Here is a 21497-nt window from a genome sequence, read left to right as displayed (position 1 = left end):
GGCATGGAAAAATGGCTCAAATATAAAACACCTCAATATCTTCTGAACTCTCCCCACCCATGCCGAAAAAAACAAAATAAAAAAACAAAAAAAAAAAAAACTATACTATAACAACTTTCATAGTGAAAAATAAACGCAACATGCTCTTGTCAGTCATTAAATAAATCTTACATCTTGGTCAAAAACTCATCTCTAACTCCTCTCCTAAGAACTTACAACTCCAAACTGCAATGGAATTTAACTCTCAATTCATGGATAGTATAGCATACTGAACCAATGATTTCCCAACATCTAATACCCACCCTGTGCAACAGGCCACATGTCACTACATCCACTTTCACCTTCAAAACTATGCCCACATCCTAAACAAAATCACACATAAACAAATGCAAACTATGCAATACTTCAGCTGATGGCCTTCCAAGCGAGTACCTTAAAATAGCAGCCAATAACGTTTCCTTTCTTTTTTGTAATCCTTATAAGCAGGCCATCCCAGGAATCTCAAGTTCCCTCTCTCTGGAAAAAAATCACATATTATCCCTCTACACAAAGGATGAAATTCAATAGACATCACTAGCTTTATACCTATAGCAATCTTATTGCCCCTCTCCAAATTACTTGAAAAATGCATTCAAAACTATCTCCTGCAAATGAAACTCCCATCCCCCACACAACATGTCTTCTGTCACTCCCATAGTACTAACACTGCAATCCTAACCTTTGCAGATACTGTCAATAAAGCTAGAGATAACAGCAAACTAGTCTCCTCATTTTTAGATTTGTTTAATGTATTCAATACAGTTTGTCACAACAAACTTCTACTTCAGATGTCCTCACTAGGTCTATCGCAGCCCTCCCTTCTATGGTTCAAAACCTCATGTGCATATCAGACAACCTGGCATACCTCCATAATATTACTCAGGAAACTTTTTCAGACACTGAAAGATGGTCTTGTGACTCAAAATTAATGTTCAACCTCCCCAAAAATAAACAACTTTTTTCTCCAAATACCTCTCACATGAAAAAAAACAACATTTAAAATCCTTTCTAATAATAATACTGTGCACAATTTCCCTTCAGAGCACACAGAGATCACAGTCAGTCTGTGGATGGTTTCTCCCTCTCTTTCCAGCTCCCCAATAAGACTCCCCACTGACACAGCTATAGGGTTAAGATCTCAGCCAAGCAGTCAAGACAAAACTACCAGCACTCTCTCTGTCCAACCAGTGCTTTGTGTCCCTGCCCAAGTAGCTGACACACAAACTTTGATGTTTGATTTACACACACACACACACACACACACACACACACACACACACACACACACACACACACACACACTCCTGGGAAAGGCTGGCACATGCTTACTAGCTATGTCCCCCTCTGCCCGTACTAAAAGGTAGTTATCACTGCCACCAACCAGCTCTTTGTCAGCTACTATATGGCCCTTACAAAGGGTGACCAATTCTACTGTGTAATATTGCTATTATCCAAATGGTAATTGTTACCAAGACTTTCAAGGCTATTTAAGAGTTGCTTGTACAATGTCACCAAATACATATGCAAGTACTCTAAGAGCTTAAATATCTCTAAACAAACCAGCTACAATTAAAAGGTTTAAATGCATTTAATAATAAATAATAAAAGAACAAAACAATACTCAAACAAGCACAGTAATAACAGAGTTCAGAATCACAGGAAATATTTTAAAACAGTATTGCAGGACAGTCTCAAATAAATAATGAAAACATCTAAACTAATCTTTAATATTCATATCTGTATCTAAGAGAGATTACTGTACTCTGGTTACTTATTATTAGCAAGGCAAGTGTTGATGAGAGGATGTTTCCAGGTCCAAAGACAAATACAAAATGCACAGTCTCTGAGAGAGTTCTCAAATTAATATCAACACATTACTGCTGGGTCAGCTGGATGACATCACTCTTTGTCACCTGCCTTCATTTCCCAGGCTAACAGAAACCAACATCTCTGTGTCAAAAATACTTATCTCTCAGATGTGCAGCTGCTAGGAAGTCACAGAGCAATTAAAACTCTTTAGATTTGAAACCTAGTAATTATTTCTGTTCCAAAACCACAGGAAAAACTTCTAGCTCTAGACATCCTTTCTCCTTGCATTAACTATCTTTTATAGCACAATTGTAAACAATTTCAACTTATTTTCTTGAAGTTTTGCAAGTTATCTCAGGAATGTATTGTTAATTTGTTAGTTCTTTGGGATGGATGACTTACCAAAGGATATAATAATGCATTTTTGACATTTGGTTTTAGTCCACAATGTTGGTATCAGTTATATATTTTGGAAAACCTTCCTGCAGGATGGAAAAGTTTCTTGGGGATTCAATGTCTGCTCCCAGCTTGTAGTCTTCTGCAAACTTATTCAGCTAAAGACCTTTGCTATTTACTTCTACTTTAGTAAAGTAGATGCCAAACATGAGATGTCTCAGCACAGAACCCTGGAGGACTCCACTTGTGACTGGTTTCTTTGTGGAGGTAAATTCCCCTATGTTGATTTCCTGAGTTAATCTTTGTGAACCAGTATGCAATCCAGGGAATGACATAGGAATTTATTCCCAGTTTATTTAACTTTTATTTATTTGGCTTTTCTACACTGCCCAAGTACAGAATTGTGCCAGAAGCTTTGGCCAAGTCAAGGAATGCTTTGTCTACCATTTGCCTTCATCCATTGGTCTGGAAACCTTTTCAAAAAAATCCACCAAGCTGAGTAAGCATGACCTGCACTTAATGACTCCAAGGAGAGAAGGGTCCAATGTTTTGAGGTTCCCTATGTCTCAAATGAATAGCTCCATGATGTCTTTCAATGGCTTTGCACATGAGGCCAGTCAGACTTATGAGTCTGTAATTGCCTGGTTCTGTGGAAGGTCCACCCTTATGCAGGGGAATGACTGTACCTGTCCTTTGTTGGCTTGGTACAAAACCTGTATGGAGGCTGAGATTGAACTGTGATGTTAGAGGTGTGACTAAGTCATGCTTCATTTTATTCAAGATGCATCAAGGGATATTGTCAGGACAAATCAGTGCAGTATTTTTAGCTTTTGATAGACTAATGGGACTTGTTCTTGTATGATAGCTGGCTGCAAGCCAATTTCAGGTATATCTTGAGAGACAGATGGAGGGGGAAGAGAGGAGTAAAGTTAGAGCTAAATTTATCAGCCAGTAGTTTTGCTATATTTTCAGCCTCAGTGTAGGTGACATCATTCACAGTCAGCTCAGTGCATAACTGTGCTGTGCTTTTGAGATGACAAACATTAGTACAATATCCTTTGTGACTGCCCTTGGCTTGGGTAGTTAATTTAGTCTCAGACTTGGTTTTGATGGATTTTATTTAGGCCCTGAATTGTTTGTTTGGTGATAAGTGTTCTAACATTCCGGGAATTAGTCCTTTCACTTTTGTCAAAATTACTTTTACTTTTATTGTAAAGCATGCTGATATTATACTTGGTTTGCTTCTGAGGTTTGCCCTGCACTTGTTCCTCCAGGGTACAGCTTCATCTATGTAGCTATTTGCATGTTGGTATAGGGTGATGGTGTACAATTCTACATATTCAGTTGAGTTAACTCAGTTTGATGAGGATTTGAAGCTTGCCAATGTATCACTTGGGAGTAGGCAGTTTGTCATGAAGAAATTTATAAAGGTACTTTGGATGAAAGAGATTTCTGGTTTCAGTTTTATTTTGAAGGAGACTGCTTTACGTGATGAATACACACGAGGGATGGTGCAAGATGTTCCCTTATTAGTAAGGCCAAGATCCAAGATGTTATTCCCTCTAGTAGGTACTTTGACTAATTGTTCAAGGTCATTTGCATTGACAAAGTCCAGGAATATATGTGCTTGTGCACTAGTGGTAGTGTAGGTCTCCCAGTCTATAGCTGGATAGTTTACATCACCTAGGAGAATGGTATTGGGTTTGACACTGAGGAATCCTAGTTCCTGTAGATGGGTATTGCAGTTTTCTTGTGTCATAGAGAAAGTTCTATAGCTAGCTAATATATGGTACAGTAACTTTCTGATGGTTATTTGGACATGTAAGAAGCTCTAGTGTATCATGCTCCTTTATCAGCCTTGATGTAAGTCTCCTCCACCAATTTTCTCTTCCTGCGCAGTAGCTGATCTAAATGTGTGGAAGTCATTATAGCCCAGCACTGTGTTTCAGTCACTACACAGATGTAAATGTCCTCCAGTATGAGAAGGGCATGTAGTGAGTGGATTTTCTTATTTAGGCTCCTAGCATGGATCACTAACACCTTCATATTTTCCTTTGCTTATTTCATTATGTTTGTAGGTTTATTAGGTTGGGCATTACCTGAAAAAAGCACTATAGAAGTGGACAATGTCTTTGCCAATAATCAAAACCCAAGAAAGGATAAATACAAGCCATTCCTAGTAAAGCAACATGCTCTGTCGATCATATCCTTCCAGTCTGACAAATATTGGACCCTCTTTGAATTACACCAAAAACTAAGCCAATTATTGAAATAAATTATTTTTTGTCATACCATTGCATCATTCATGGAGAAGGTAGATTGCTGTTCAGTGCTAGGCTCATACCTGCCTTGGACACATAGTCTGAGAGCACCATTATGTTTCTCTTCTTATAGTCCAGGGAGGTATATTTCAAGTCACTGACACAGGCATGAACTATGACTGGTACTTGTTGTTCAAGTACTTGATTGCATGCATTATCTGACAGATCTTGGCAGTAGACAAGCAATTTACTCTTTCCTTTCTCAGTCTGGTAAGAGGCAAATCAGAATGTTTTACAGTAGAGTCACCTATAACAAGAATTATACATTAGAAAGTTAAATTTGGTGTACATAATGAAAGATATTAATGTTAGGAAAACCTTGTATAAACCACCCACTTATAACCCTCCCTTGCATTCGACTTTAAAAGTTTTTGAAAGTTATTGTGAGAAAGACATAAGGACATTGTTGAATGAAAAACCAAGGCATAATTTTTTCAATTTCACAAATGAATAAAGGAAGTTATTGATGAACTTTGATAAGGGAAGTCAGATGCGTTGTATAAAAGCTGATAAAGGGGGTGGATTGGTTTTAATGCACAACATAGATTATACAACAGCTATAGAGCATATGTTGAACAATGTGAATGAATACTGTGAAGTAACTTATGATGTGATACTTAGAAGTCATAATATGTGGAATATTGTCTTTATGACTTATTGATGAACAGTGAAATGTCTAATGAACTTTATAATTTTTTGTTATGTGACAATCCTAAAGTGGGTATACTTTTCAGTATACCCAAAATACATAAAAATGTGGAGAAGCCACCGTTTTGTCCTATAGTTTCAGCATCAGGGAGTTCAACAGAAGAGATATAATTATTTTTATTTTTTCAAAACAGGTTTATTGTTTTAACATACAAGAGAAATATCATAACAATTTTATACAAGTAATTAAAAATAGATATGATTATAACATTCAACAAAACAACTAAAGTATTTACAAAGACATCCACTACAATCAGATCAATTAATTAAACTAAAATACCATGCTATTGAAATTAGGATTTTTTTAACAAATTTTGTAAATTATCCCATACAATATAATAAGATGTTTTTCTAGTTGTTCTTGACCTAATTGTGTTTATTTCCATATGGCACACTATATTCATAACATTTTTAAATTCATTGAATGAAAGAGGTGTATCTGAAATCCAATTTCTGGTTATTATTTTCCTAGCCACTGCTAGAATAGACCATAACAAGGGAAGCTTAACCTTTTTAACACTTTGAGGTACAGATGTGTTGAATAATATAAGAGATTTAGAAATAATGAAATTATCTGTAAAAAGAGCCTGCAAAAATTCATTAACTGACTTCCAGTATTCTTTCAATTGTATACAGTCATAAAACATATGAGCCCAGTCAGCATTAATTTCTACATCACATCTCTTACATAGATTATCTTTATTATTTATTTTATTCATCATCAAAGGCGTATAAAAAGATCTATGTAAAAATTTCCATGTATAAAGTCTCCAGACAATGGAAGATGTAGTTCTATAGGCAGATTCCAATATATATTGTTTATCTTGTTGATTTGGTGGGTCCCCATTAATAGAAGTGAAATAATTCCAGTATGTATCTACACTGTAAAAAGTTTCTTGTCTGATAATTTTATGTATGTATGAAAGTTTACCTTTATCAGAAACTTTATGTTGTAAATTTAATATCAAGTAATCAATCAGTGTTGGAATAGATTCTTTAACTGTTATAGACATTAGATCTATTCTATCAATGAAATGTTGTCTAAAGGTCTGAACCTCTAACCAGCAAGTTTCTCTTAGATCAAATTCTTGTTTTAAGAAATCTAGATTTTTAACTTTATTATCAGATATCAACTGATACCAGTACTTTAGATCATTATCTATAGCTAAATGAGTTCCTTCAGAAGTAGATGACAAAAGCATACCCTGAGTATACATTATAGGGAATATAATAAAATTCCATTCCCTATACTTAGGGTGCATGAATATAAAGTTACGATAGCTAATAATAATATTTAATGGGTAACAAACCATATGTTTAGGTGTAATAGGTGAAGTACAAAATTCCTTTAGTAACCATAACATGGAGTTATTTACAATCATATTTTTATGTGTTAAGGAGATTTTCATGAAGTGCATATTAATTAGCTCCCAATAATCTTTCCATTTTGCGACATATGACTGATCTATTAATAAAGTAATAACTTTTACAATAGAAGAGATAGTATATAAATTAAAGTCTGGAAAAGAAATACCCCCTTGAGACCAGCTATTAGTATGTTTCTTTAATGCAATCCTAGGTATATTAGGTGCCCATAGGAAATTTAACATTAGTGTATTCAGTTTCTTGATAATTATTTTTGTAGGTGGAAGTATTATTGATTGTATTAAGTATAAAATATTGGGGAATATTATCATTTTAATAATTGTAAGTCTCTCCTCCATAGTAAAAAACATATTATTCCAGGTATTAAAAAGATTTTGTATATTAAGAAAACAGGTATTATAATTATTATATATAATAGATTTAATATCTTTAGATAGTATTATACCTAAATAAGTTATCTGACCTGAATTGGGTACATATTTAGTAAAATCACTAATGAGAATATTTTTCGTGTATATATAGGTAGTATTTTAGTTTTTCTTCATTGAATATTAAACCAGAAATACTTTTAAAATTCATCATTTTATCAAATAGAGACTGCATAGAAGAATTAGATCCTGCTGATGTAATTAGAATATCATCTGCAAAAGTTGAATTTTGGATGTTGTATTTTCATCTATTTCAAAACCCTCTATGTCAGTACTGTTTCTGATCAAATTAGCCCAAGGCTCCATTACTAAAGTGAATAATAGTGGAGAAAGTGGACATCCTTGTTTTGTACCTTTAAGAATGGGTATTTTTTGTGAAACATATGTTCCTACCTTAATATAAGCCAACGTTCCTTTGTATAAATGCTCAATTAGATTTACAAATGCATCTGAGAAGTTTGTGCACTTCAGTAAGGTAAACAGATAGTCCCAACTTACTGAATCAAATGCTGAACTTATATCGAGACTAATAAGTGTTAAATCTTTCTTTTTCCTATTTACAAAATCAATTAATGTTAAAGTTCTTCTTATATTATCAAAAGTATTTCTATTTACAATGAAGCCTGTCTGATCTATATCTATAATGCCGGGAATGATTGTTTTCAATCTATCAGCAAAAATACTCATAAACATTTTATAATCAACATTAAGTAATGAGATGGGCCGATATGAAGTACATCTAGTTGGATCTTTATTAGGTTTTAAAATTGGCGAAATAAATGTATATTGCCAAGATGGGGGGGTTATTAACTCAGTTTGGGCCAAAATAAAAACCTTATGTATTAATGAATATGTACTTTTAGAAAGGATTTTATATATCTCTGGTATAATACCATCATTACCTGGTGCTTTGTTTGATTTAAGCTTATTTATTTGTGTAATAACCTCTGTATATGAAATACTTTTGTCCAATAGTTTAATCTGTTGTTTATTAAGCTTTTTATTCATGTTTGTGGTTATAAACTCCTTTATTTTATCTTTAGGTTCCATGTTAATGTTATTATTGTTAATATTGTGAAAGTGATTTCTAAATTCATCTAGTATTTCTGGTAGACTAGAAACATTCTTCTTTTTCCTTAGAGAAAAGATTTCTTTGATATGGTTTTGTTTATTCAACCTTTTTGTTTTATTTTTAAGTCTATGTAAGTATTTGGGGCTTATTGAGTAAGACAAAACTTGTATTTCTCTAGAGTTATTTTAACTTTATGAGTTAACATTTCTTTGTATTTCTCATTTAGTTTGTTTATTTCTTCAATGACTTTCTTATCCATAATATTTTCTTTATTATTATGTTTATAAGAGTCTAATTTACTTTGAATATCTAACAATTCCTTATCCCAAGATTTCCTTTTATTATTATACCATCTTATACTTTGTCCATATAGATATGATTTTAAGGCATCCCAAACATAGACAATGGAGACTTCAGGAGTATTATTTATGTCTAGAAAATGTTGTACTTCTGAAAGTATATATTCTTTATAGTCTTTTAGTTGAGTGAAGTATGCTGGTATCCTTTTGATCTGAACATTATGAGTATTTTTTATCATGAATTCAAAAACAATTGAATTATGATCAGATATAGGACATGAAATGATTTTGGAATTAATTAAATCTGTTACCATCTGGTTAGAAATAAAGACCCTATCTATTTTTGAATAAGTTTTGTATCTGTTAGAAAAAAGGTGTATGGTAATGATTTTGAATCTATCTGATTATTAATATCATTCAAATGATAAGAATTAGCAAAATCATTTAAATGTTTTGCATTAGATGTAATTCTTCTTTTTCCTATAGTGGTAGTATCACTTTCATGTAGTATACAATTAAAGTCACCAGCTAAAATAATATCTCCTATAGAGAATGATATGATCTTATCAAGATGATGTTTCACTGTATTAATACCAATTCCAGGTATCCAATATACATTAATTAAAGTGTAAGTCTTCCCATTAATTTGTATTGTAACCATACAAAACATTCCTTTGTCATCCTGATAAGACTTAATGGTTTTAGGAATGGGCATACTTTTATTCCATAAAATAGCCACTCCTCTTTTTTCTGAGTGTGCTCAGAACACACCAATCCTGTATATTTGTTTGTGGCTAGTTTATCAATATCTTTTTCAAGAGATGGGTTTCTTGCAGGAAGACTAAGTTGGCCTTATGTAAATTAATGTATCTTATTAGGCTTGCCCTTTTACACGGATTATTCAATCCATTAATGTTTAAAGAAATTCCTTTTAAAGATGTCATTTGGCATTTTAAAACTTAAGAATCTTATGATCAAAATAACAAATAACAACATAAGTAATGTTACATCTCCTCCTTTAGGTGTATCTTTAAATATAGCTGTATTTATTGAATCTCTTATGGGATTTTGTATAGGATTCAATTTTGTTTGTAGTGACAATGAGTGTACAAAATATATTGTGGATGTCAAAACTATATACATATAACAATGAACAAGTGAAAATAATGTAAGGATTAAACCTTGCATCCAGCCTGGAGTTAAAAACTCCAACTTAGAGTAGTATTTACCACTCAAGTTAACCCCTACCCTAAGCAGCAGTACCTCAGCTACCACCTTATCAATTTAATACTGGTTATATTTAACTTAAATTAACAGCTTTCAATTCAATTATCTAGCAAGACAAGACTACACATTTGATAAAACAGCATCATATAAACTAAAATAAACTTTTTTTAAAAACTATTCATACTACTTTATACATCTATGTAATATAATACACTTGTATTCAAATAGCATTCAAATAAACTTGATATTAGGAACCAAGAGGAGAGAGAGAAATAAAAGACGTGAAAGAGGAGAGAGAGTGAAAGAGAGAAAAAAAAAAAAGGAAGGCATATTTACATATTAATTGATTCAAAGTATGTAAAAATAAGTTCTAACATTCATTTAAATCAAAAACTTTGGCTAATATGGTTCAGACATTACATATATTAAGATGCATCTATTTTCTGTCATGTAAATGCAGTCAACAGCTTCCAAAAAAAAACCTTGAATTGCTTGTATATGAGCATTTTACTCATACTCATTATTGTCAATAGAATAAAATATTATATTTATAGAAATTGTTATAAATCATACTGCATAGTTATTCAAATTCTCAGAAACACTTGCATTATTGTAAAAAAAACATCTGTATTTTGTATGTCTATACTACCGCTTTAAAATATATCACATGACAATTTCTTCCAGTATAGAGTTATAAAGTTATTTATGCTTGTCAATCAGATGAATTAAAGGAGTTATAGTAATGCATATGTTTGGAACATAAGTTTTTAACACAGATTAGTATGCTGCAGTCAAGTAGATTTTCAAAAACACTTGAATAAATGTTTCATTTTCTGTGCCTTCTAAAATAAGACATTTACTTACTACAAGAAACTGCATCATTTAAAATCATTATAACTGACATATTTTATGAATTATAACATATATATTTAAGTAATTATATAAAATAACTCACATTTAAATGTCAAAGAGTTTGTTTTCCTTCACATAGCCGCATTTGCATCAGTTCTACTTCCTGGTAGAGTGTTCTTCCTGAATCTGTGATGTGTCAGTGTGATATCTGGGTCAAAGGTCAGATTGACTGCTTTCAGCTTCTCTGTGAGAATTCTGAGAGTTGAAGCTTTTGAAACAGCTCAAGGACACTGTTCATGAGGTAGCCCACATCCCAGATTGTCTCCCTTAACATTTTGGCGGGAAACTTGTTAAAAACTAGTGACAAACATTCATTTAGCAGTGTAAATGCATCTAAACATGACAAAGCCTTTGCGATGTATTTTACAGGTTATTACAGCCTCTATGTAAGTGAAATTAAGCCCAAAGTTATTAATAAGTAATAAAACTCAATATTTTTGTCCCAACTCAATTTTTATGCAAATCTTATTATTTACTGTGTCTATATGACCAAAAGCATTTCTATATATTAATATGAGAAAAAAAAATAAAGAGAAAGAATAAAGAAAAGAAAAAGAGAGTAGAAAATAAAAGAGTGTAAAGCAGAAATAAAAAAATGTAAGACAAAGCTATAAGAAGTATATACAATGGAATATTACTTACTGTTTATATTAATAGAGTTAAAAATAAAACATATTATTTACTATTATTTAGTTCTAATTATTATTAGTTAAAGCATGACAGATTATTTACAAACAAGCATAAGCAGTATAATCAAGAAAGTATAATTAGGAATAGCATTTGAAGAACATATAAACTTTTTACAAGGAATAAATATGTTATTATTCCATTTATCATATTTTCATTACTGTTCTCTCCCTGCCCTCCCCCACCCTTTACCCACTACATAATCTAAATAGAATGTCATTGTTTAAACAAAGAAAAGAAGAAAAGGAGACAAAAAGAAAAAAAAATTTATCAAATTACTGACCTTACTTCTCTTTTTCAGAAAGAGAAACAAACTGAATAATAGCTTGTTATTAGTTCCTCAGATATTTTGACTGGTTATGAAACAAAACATTTCTTTGCACACAGAGAATAACTTTGATTAAATCTTTTTCAGAACATTTGTGGCTTTCTGGAAATGCAGGAACTATATTTAAAAAGATTAATAATGAAGTAAAATGATGAGAGAAAAAAAGAAAAAAAAACATAGAACAAATCATTTGTTCTTTAGTCTCTTTTTCTTCTCTGAAGTCTTCCACAAAGTTTCAGTTGCCAGTCTCTTTAATGAAGGACTAGCCCATTCCATTTCCTCTATTTTATCCAAAATCTTATTTTTTTTGATAAACAGTAAAGCAGAGTCTAAGTCATCAAAAATTTTACGACCATCAGGAAGGAAGATTTTTAGCTTGGCAGGAAACAGAAGGTATGTTTTAAACTGTGCTTTTTTAAGCTCCCTTATTAGTGGCAGAAAAACTTTTCTTTTAGCTATTACCAAGGAAGAATAGTCATTGTCAGAACGCACAGTTGTCTCATTAATCTTAACAGGAGCTTTAGCCCAAGCAGATTTAAGAACCATCTCTTTATCAAAAGATGATAGAAATCTAACTATAACTGATCTAGGATAGTTTTTGTTAGAGTTAGTATTAGCTATAGATCTATGTGCTCTTTCGATACCAAAAGAGAATGCTTCTGGTAAGTCTAAAGTTTTAGGGAGCCATGTTGTTAAAAAAGAAGTAATATTGTTACCTTCAATATTTTCTGGCAGTCCAAAAATCCTAATGTTATTGCGCCTAGATCTATTTTCCAAGTCATCCAGCTTTGTTTGTAAATGTGTAGTGTATTTTGTTTCAGCAGAAACTCAATGTTGATTTCCTCTTCTTGGATTCTATTTTCCATGTCATTCACAGCTTCTTCTATGCCTGTCATCTGGATCTTCTGTTGTTGCAGGTCTATATGTAACAAGTCTATTTGTTTTGTAGTTTTTTCTAAGAAGGTATCAATTTTAGTATCCATTTTATCCATCTTAGCAGTAAGTTGCTGGATTATAGTTATCAGAGACTGAAGTACTTTCTTGATGCTGGAGTCTTGAGAATTTGTATTACTGGAACTCATTTCAGACTGATAAACTGACAGGAAAATTTCCAATGTGATTTCTGACAGGAATATTGTTAAAATCTCCGTTCTTTTTTAGATATAGTTCAAGAACTATATAAAACAAACATATTTAGAAAGAAAATTACTTTTTTTAAGTAATTAATTCCTGTCAGTGTAATGAAATTGGTGGAGCTGAAGAAATCTGCTGCTATCCTGTGTTCATCCTTGGCCACGCCCCCATATTATTATTTTTAGACATCTTTAAATCCATTTGTTCAGCAATTGGCTTCTTATATAAAGAACTTGTGGTCCTTTTTAGATGGGATACAGTTGTTTTCCTTAAGTAATACATTTTTGGAGATCAGTAATGATGAATTTTATATGACTGTTGTTGATGTTCAAGCTTTATACATCTATATACCTCAGGCTGAAGGGTTGGAGTATGTCACCAACTTTTTATACCAATATACTGCTCTAGATGTTTCCAGTGTAAAATTGTACAACACTTTACTGGAAATAATGTTAGTAAACAATTTTTTTATTTTCAATTTCAAATATTATAAACAGTTAAAGGGTGTGGCGATGGGGGCCACGGTAGCCCCTGCTTTTGCAGGCCTTGTGATGGGATGGTGGGAGAAAGAGATATTACCAAACCTTGTTTTTTTCTCTAATGTATTATATTATCATAGGTTTATAGATGATCTGTTTTTTATCATTTGAGGAGCTGTTAATTCTTTTGATTCCCTTATGGAACAGTTGAACTCTATTAGTTCTTTTATTGAAATTTGTGGGTGATGATATAGGACACAAAGTGTATTATTTAGATATAGAATTGAGTTGGAATTCAGACAAAAATCATTTGTTAGTAAAATACATAGAAAAGAGATCTATGTGAACAACTATGTACATTACAACAGTAACCACCCTTTATACATGAAGAACAATATTCCTAAGGGCCAAATGATTAGATCACCCTGAATGGTGAGACAGGAAACGGATTTCTATGAAGAAGTGATTTTTATCACTTCTTTATTTTTGGACTGAGGATATCCCTTAGAAGTTTTAAATAAGATTAGTTTAGAAATAAAATCTAGGAGAAACAATTATTTCCCTCCTATTTTGTCCCATAGCCTTGTAGTTAACAATACTTCCCTTCAGACCAACAGTTCAGTAGTTCTTCCAAGGTTAGCAGTTGAAATGACAGTGGATAGCAGTGGGATTATTTCCACAGTCAAAAATAATTGGAAAATAGTAGCAGGGAATAGTGAAGTGAGGAGGGTCTTAGGTACAAATCCTCATTTTGTTCACAAGAAAGGTTTGAACGTAAAAAAATTATTGGAAAGTGGTAAAAAGACAAAGTCTGGTGTCATGTCTAATAAAACAGATGGTAGCTATAAATGTTACAATTGCAACTGTTGCAGTTCATAAGGGGCCCTATATATGGTTGGAAAATATGTCTTATACGATTAGAATACCTGGTAGATTTAATTGCAATACTAATAATGTAGTTTATATAGCGTTATGCTCAGGATGTCTTGCATACTATATACGGATGACTACCAGATGTCTTAATATAAGAATAAGAGAACATTATTATCCCATTAAAACAAAGGACATGAATGATGCCCTTTTAAAACATACACAATCTTGTGAGGTACATAAAATATATTCTTTTGAAATTTTAGAGCATGTTTTAGAAGATGGTAGGGGTGGTAACATCAAAAATAAAGTGGAAAGAAAGAAAACTTTTTGGCAATTGAGGTTAGGAGCAGATAATTTCCCGGGCTTGAATGATTCAATCAACATTAAATGTTTTTTAATTAATAGAAGATTAATGATTTAATTGTTTTATGTCTTAATAGATTGATTGTTTTTTTAAGTATTTATATGTGTTTTTTGTATGTATTTCACATTTCTGATGAAGTCTGCGGATTAAAACATTGATTAAAGTTTTTATGCTCAAGTTGTGCAGTTAATCTCAGTTCCAGCCTCATCCTCCAGTTTGTTGTTTTATTTGGTGTCTTGGACTTGTGGGACTTTGTGGTTTTTGCGTTTTTTTTTTTTTTTTTTTTTTTTTTTTAGGATTTGAAGCTTGCCAATGTATCACTTGGGAGTAGATAGTTTGTCATAAAGAAATTTATAAAGGTACTTTGGATGAGAGAGATTTCTGGCTTCAGTTTTATTTTGAAGGAGACTGCTTTATGGTCAGGTCTTGTATCTGATGAAGACACACGAGGGATGGTGCAAGATGTTCCCTTATTAGTAAGGACAAGATCCAAGCTGATATTCCCTCTAGTAGGTACTTTGACTAATTGTTCAAGGCCATTTGTATTGACAAAGTCTAGAAATATCTGTGCTTGTGCACTAGTGGTGGTGTAGGTCTCCCAGTCTATAGTTGGATAGTTTACATCACCTAGGAGAATGGTGTTGGGTTTGACACTGAGGAATCCTAGTTCCTGTAGATGGGCATTGCAGTTTTCTTGTGTCATAGAGAAAGTTCTATAGCTAGCTAATATATGGTACAGTAACTTTCTGACGGTTATTTTGACATGTAAGAAGCTCTAGTGTATCATGCTCCTTTATCAGCCTTGATGTGAGTCTCCTCCACCTTTTTTCTCTTCCTGCACAGTAGATGGTCTAAATGTTTGGAAGTCATTATAGCCCAGCACTGTGTTTCAGTCACTGCACAAATGTAAATGTCCTCCAGTGTGAAAAGGTCATGTAGTGAGTGGATTTTCTTATTTAGGCTCCTAGCATGGATCAGTAACACCTTCATATTTTCCTTTGCTTATTTCATTATGTTTGTATGTTTATCAGGTTGGCCATTACCTGAAAAAAGCACTATAGGAGTGGACAATGTCTTTGCCAATAATAAAAACTCAAGAAAGGACAAATACAAGCCATTCATAGTGAAGCAACATGCTCTGTCAATCATATCCTTCCAGTCTGACAAATATTGGACCCTCTTTGAATTACACCAAGTCTGAGAGCACCATTATGTTTCATTTCTTATAGTCCAGGGAGGTATATTTCAAGTAATTGACACAGGCATGAACTACAACTGGTACGTGTTGTTCAAGGACTTGAGTGCATGCATGATCCGACAGATTTTGGCAGTAGACAAGCAATGTACTCTTTCCTTTCTCAGCCTGGTAAGAGGCAAATCAGAATGTTTTACAGTAGAGTCACCTATAGCAAGAATGTTTTGCTGGGTTAATGCTTGCTTTGCAAGCTAAAGGTCTGACACTTTGGGATTCCTGGCATTATGTGAGGAGATAGGTGTAACCTGCAGAGTGTGCTTTGTGCCTATGTTGTGTTTTGGAGGTCTTTGAGATTTAGGCAAATTAATCTTTAGAACCTCATCATATGATGGATTACTGGTATTGTGATGATCTTGAAGAGCTTTGATGTGTGCTGTACTGATGACAATTTTGGTGTCTGAGTTTACTGTGTGTGAGATTTTTGCCTCCAAGGATATTATATATGTACATCTCACACACAGTGTTATGTTGTTTGAGTAACAGATGGTCATCAGACAGCATGAGAAAATTCTTACACTGTGTCAAGATACCCATCTCGATCTGGCTGGATACAGAAGTTGTGGGGAAGTGCTTGCCCATGGAACCAACAGGAATGACTCTGATTTTGATTTTAGAATAACTTTTGGGTAGATGTACTACTAAGCACTTAAAGTTCAGTACAAAACAACTAGTCTGGTTACCTTCTGACACCAGCAAAAAAACAGTAAACTAATTATAGTAAAAATAAATCATTAATTTAATATTAAAATCAGTGCAACCAGTATCAATACAATCACTATTTAGCATAATAAATAATAAATTATAAATAACATTAACTGTGTGGGGATAAATATTTATATATATATATATATATATATATATATATATATATATATATCTATATGTAGGTTTCTAGGTAAGTATGAGACTAGCTGCCATTGCAGATCATTTTAGGCCTATAACTGCACAGAACCGTTTGAAAGAACACCAATAAACAACCATAAAATGAAAAATATTGCCTGGATGGCACTAGAAACACCAAAAGCTCCACACAATACTTGTGAGTGCCAAAATCATTTTAGTCCTAGCCAGTTTCCATTTTTGGAGCCTGAAATAACCTACCCCATTTAGTGTTACATAGGCTTTACCCATGCCATGGCTGATAATTATATATTTCGTTTGGTGAGAATGACTGAGATCATACCATATATATTTTGAGGGGACCAATACATGGGGGAAAGCATTTATGCCCATCTATTTGTCTGTATCTCTCCCTCTCTCTCTCTCTCTCTCTCGCTATATATATATATATATATATATATATATATATATATATGTGACTGCGATCACACCATATATATTTTGAGGGGACCAATACATGGGGGAAAGCATTTATGCGCATCTATTTGTCTGTATCTCTCTCTCTCTATCTCTCTCTTTCTATCTCTCTTCCTCTCTCTGTGTGTGTGTATATATATATATATATATATATATATATATATATATATATATATATATATATATATTTATATATATGTATGTGTGTGTGTGTGTGTGTGTGTGTGTGTGTGTGTGTGTGTGTGTGTGTATATATGCACATGCATGAGTGTGTGGGTCAATGATCAAAGTATTAGCAATGTAGTGGATAGAATGAAGTAATAATAACTGAGGTGGGGAGAAGGGTAGTTGTTTTGTCACTGAGAATATGTAAGTAGAGATGCTTATAAAGAATAATAGGATAATTTGCTAAGTTCTATGTGCCTGTCTGGATAAGTTCTGGACTTTTTCAACTTATTCTCAAGTCTCTGATATTTGAAGAAATGGATGTGTGGAGTTTGGCTAAGTGAAGACATGTGAGGGAAGTCTGTCAATAAACAGGGAAAAGATGGAAGTTAGCATCCATAATTGCTCCACAGTTCATACGAAATGAAGTAGTGGAGGATGGCTGTGGGTGAGGATTTGGGTCAGGATGGTGCTGCTGAGTTGAGCAAGTTGAGACTTTTTTTTTTGGTTAATGGTAGTGGCATTGCATTAGGCCACGGGAATTCTTCTGCCCCCTCTTCCCCATTATTACTCTTCTCCTCCCTATACTCCATGCACCCTCCCACTTTTTTTGGATACATGGCCTTCCCCAAGCCCTCCCACAAAAAAACCTTCCTTACCATTGACAAGTAAAAAAAAGTAAAACTGGACAGAGGAAGGGCAGGTATGCATTATACATACGTGAATATTTATAATGACAAAGGATTCTGGGTAATGAGTTCTATATGCCACAGCTATTGTAAGATAGCTTTGATACTTGCTCTTTTATCAGGCTAATGTGTTTTTGATTTGGCTAATACAGCAGCAGAGCAGGAAGCATAATCTCATTGGAACAGTTAATGAAATAACCCAATGACCTCTAAGATAGGATTCATCAGAATAGTGACTTTGGAGGGAACTGAAACAGGAGGAAAGACAATAAAGAAGTAACAATGTAGAAGTTTGATGGCATGGCCAGATACAAGGGGCACTGGGTTGATGAGCAGAGTCAACAAGCCATCAGATGTATTGTCAAAGTGAGACCAACCCATACAGTACTCCAGACTGAAGGTCACACAGGTAATGTATACATTGCGATGCATGTTGATACAGTACGCTACCATCTAGATTCTTCTTTTGATTGTTTGGCTCAGGTAGCCTGTGAATAGCTGCAAGCTAACATTGGGTCAGCCTTGACAACATCAAGGGAATAAGAAACAAATTATGTATTGTAAATGGGGAACTACTATTAGCACTACCTGAGACAAGAGTTCAGCCTAGAGTACACAATTTTCTATAGGAACTAATAACAGAGTAGAATGGGAAATCAGAAATTCCCACAAAAGATGGGGGGGGGGGCAGATCAAACAGATAGCATATCTCTGCAAACCACATTGCAAAGGCTAAGAAGATGGAAATCTAAAGGCAGGTTTCAAAGGTGTCTTTGAACTACTGGATCAAGATGGAGTATAAAGGATTACTGACCTAAACATAGATCTCAAGGTGCTGCTGACCATCTCACACAAATGCAGACCAATGAGGTATAAATCCAGGGTATGGGAAACTGGGTCTCTGGCTACATCTCTGCAATTGCAGTTGTGTCAGAGGAAAAAATGGCAAAGTCTATGTTAGTATATTACTTCAATATTAAGAGATGTGCAAAGGGTGAGGGATGTCCATGCATGATTGTTGTACAATCACAAGGTTTGGAACTGATAATAACTTACAAGTTCTTTAGATGGGATAAATGCCACCCAAAGCCATGAATGCCAGTCGCGGTTAACAACAGGTTTATATCTACAATGGCAGACAGACTCAAGGTGCAAGGACAAGGGAAGAACTTATAGTTACACATTTCCACCGTATATAAGGATATCAGGTAAGAGCAAGGAGAGACACTGTATTCAATGCACAATAAGCAGCTCTACAGTAATAAAATCCATCTTTATTCATACAAGCATAAAAAAGCATCAAAAACAAAGCAGTACTTCAGCTATATTTTTTGGGATTCTTTTTTTTTTTTTGGCAATCTGATTTTTATTAGCACTTTTTGGGATTCTTAAAGGATTACCACCTATATATATTAATGAAACAATGTGAAAATAAAAACAATTAACCCATTAGTAAATATATATTGGTCGAGATTCTTAAAGAATTGTGAGAAAATAAAAGCTGTTTAGCTGAAATTTTTTTATTTTTTTTTATAGTTGCATGAATAGAGTTTTTTAGATCCAGAGGACTGCCTAAGGTGTCTTGAAGTCAGAACAAAACTTATGTGCCTTTAAGGTGACTAGATGCTGTTGACCCAGCTATAACTTTAACCATGAATGTTTTCATGAAGACCTCTCTACACGATTCTGTTGATTTAGGAAGGAAGAGCCTGGAGGACCCTGTCAACACAAAGGAGTAAGTCACAAGCAAGGGTGGAAGAATACTTTTGATTCTGAATGAGAAAGAGGCAGGCGATCTTTTCGGGTGGGGCAAAATTTCACTGGTGTTGGATGGTTCATACTAAGAGACACAAGTCTCAATAAATGGAATATCTTGCAGGAATACTTGAAGGTTAGATAAGAGGAAACAATAAGGCTAATATAAGGTTCAGAGGGTTTTAATCCTTACACTCAGACTGCATGGGAAAGTCTTATAAAACTGTCAGGTGAATCAAATGGAGGGAGGAGATCTGCAGGACACTGATACACTGGGAATTTAATGCCAAGAGGTCGGAGGGCCTATATTTTCAGGATTTGAAGATATCCCACCTTGGGTCAATGCCTTTGAATTGTCTAGGTAATTTCTGGATAATACACTTTCATATCTAAGAGAAGGGTTATTAAATGATAACAAAAAAAAGTAAACTACTAAGGTATAGTATGATTCACTGATGATGTAATTTCAGTGAAAATGTCAAAGTAAGCTATACAGTCTATGTTTTGCTTAATGCCAGTAAGACTGCAGGACTGTCATTTGCTGGCTATGTGCTAAGGGTATATTATTTTAACAAAGCCATGTCAATGGGCTCGTAGGTGGCTCGTGCCACATTTAGTAGAGCCTTGTACTGGATTTAGGAATCAGGTAATGCGGAGGATAGGAAGTACATTAGTTAGATTACTTCTATTACTGCAGCAAGGAATTAAACCAATTCAGAAGGGTATAACTTCATTGCAACATTTTTGTAATGAATCTGACTGCTAATGGCAGTAGACAAAGTAAAGTTACATTTCTGGAGTTAGATATCCATAAGTTTGGTGTTTGGGTTGTCAGAAGGCAAGCTGTGAACTCTGAGTGACAAGACTGATGATATGTTTACAAAAGGAACATACAGAGTGGGAAATATACAGTCAGTAAAGGAATTGTTAAACTTTGCATGCAGAATAATTGTGCCAGGCAGGATATTCACTGGACCACTGAATGGGAAGAAGCAAAAACACTACAGAGTCTGAATTCCTAGAGGGATAAAGAAGGGTTCTAGCATTTGGAAGGATTTTTTTGAAAGATTTTAATAGTACCTCTCTGGCAGGAGAGATGATAAAAAGCCAATTTTTTGGAACTGTACACTGATGCTGTGAGTTTGATGGAGACTGGAAGGGTCTTAAAAGTAAATTGTTTTCCTTTTCATATCTAAAAGGGCATTCCATGAAACACTATATTTCAGAAACTGTTGCTCATATAGTTAGGAATCCTAGTGTAGGTCTCAGAATTAGCAAACAGAAACATTTTGTTTTGGTCTGATAATCAGGACATGGGATTTACAATGAACAAGAGTATTTCCCTATCAGCAAGCAAGCAGAGTTGGCTTAGAAAATTGTTGATACAGTGCCTGAAAATTAAAATAACCTTTTCAGATACTTATTTACCTGGTAAATTGAACTCCATCTCAGGCAACCTTTCTTGTTGCTGAATGGCAGAGTTCTGAATGACCTTAGTCCCAAAGGAGGTTTGCAAGAATAGACTTTGGAAGCAAATCATTTAAAAAAAATCATGGGCAACAAAACCCTGGAATGGCTGCAGTGAGGTGTGAAATGCACTTAGAGAATGTTTAGGTCCTTTACACTGGCTGAACAAGAAGCATTCACTATATGCAGTACTGAGATAATTAGATCTCAAATGGCATGAGAGAGATATGAAGGTAACCGTCAAGGTATACATAACAGCCTTTCTTAAGGTTTCCCTTCCAGATGCAGGGCTTGACAGATGGCATGAAACACTGAGCAAAGAGCAGAATGCTGACAGGGTGGGTCAGAAAGCAGAACAGGCAAAATGATCTAGGGTAGCCTCTTGGT

The sequence above is a fragment of the Protopterus annectens genome, chromosome 2.part2 (assembly GCF_019279795.1).
Source record: "Protopterus annectens isolate FY-2018-M chromosome 2.part2, PAN1.0, whole genome shotgun sequence".
In the NCBI taxonomy this organism is placed as follows: Eukaryota; Metazoa; Chordata; order Ceratodontiformes; family Protopteridae; genus Protopterus; species Protopterus annectens.
Note: the sequence above shows the minus strand (reverse complement) of the source record.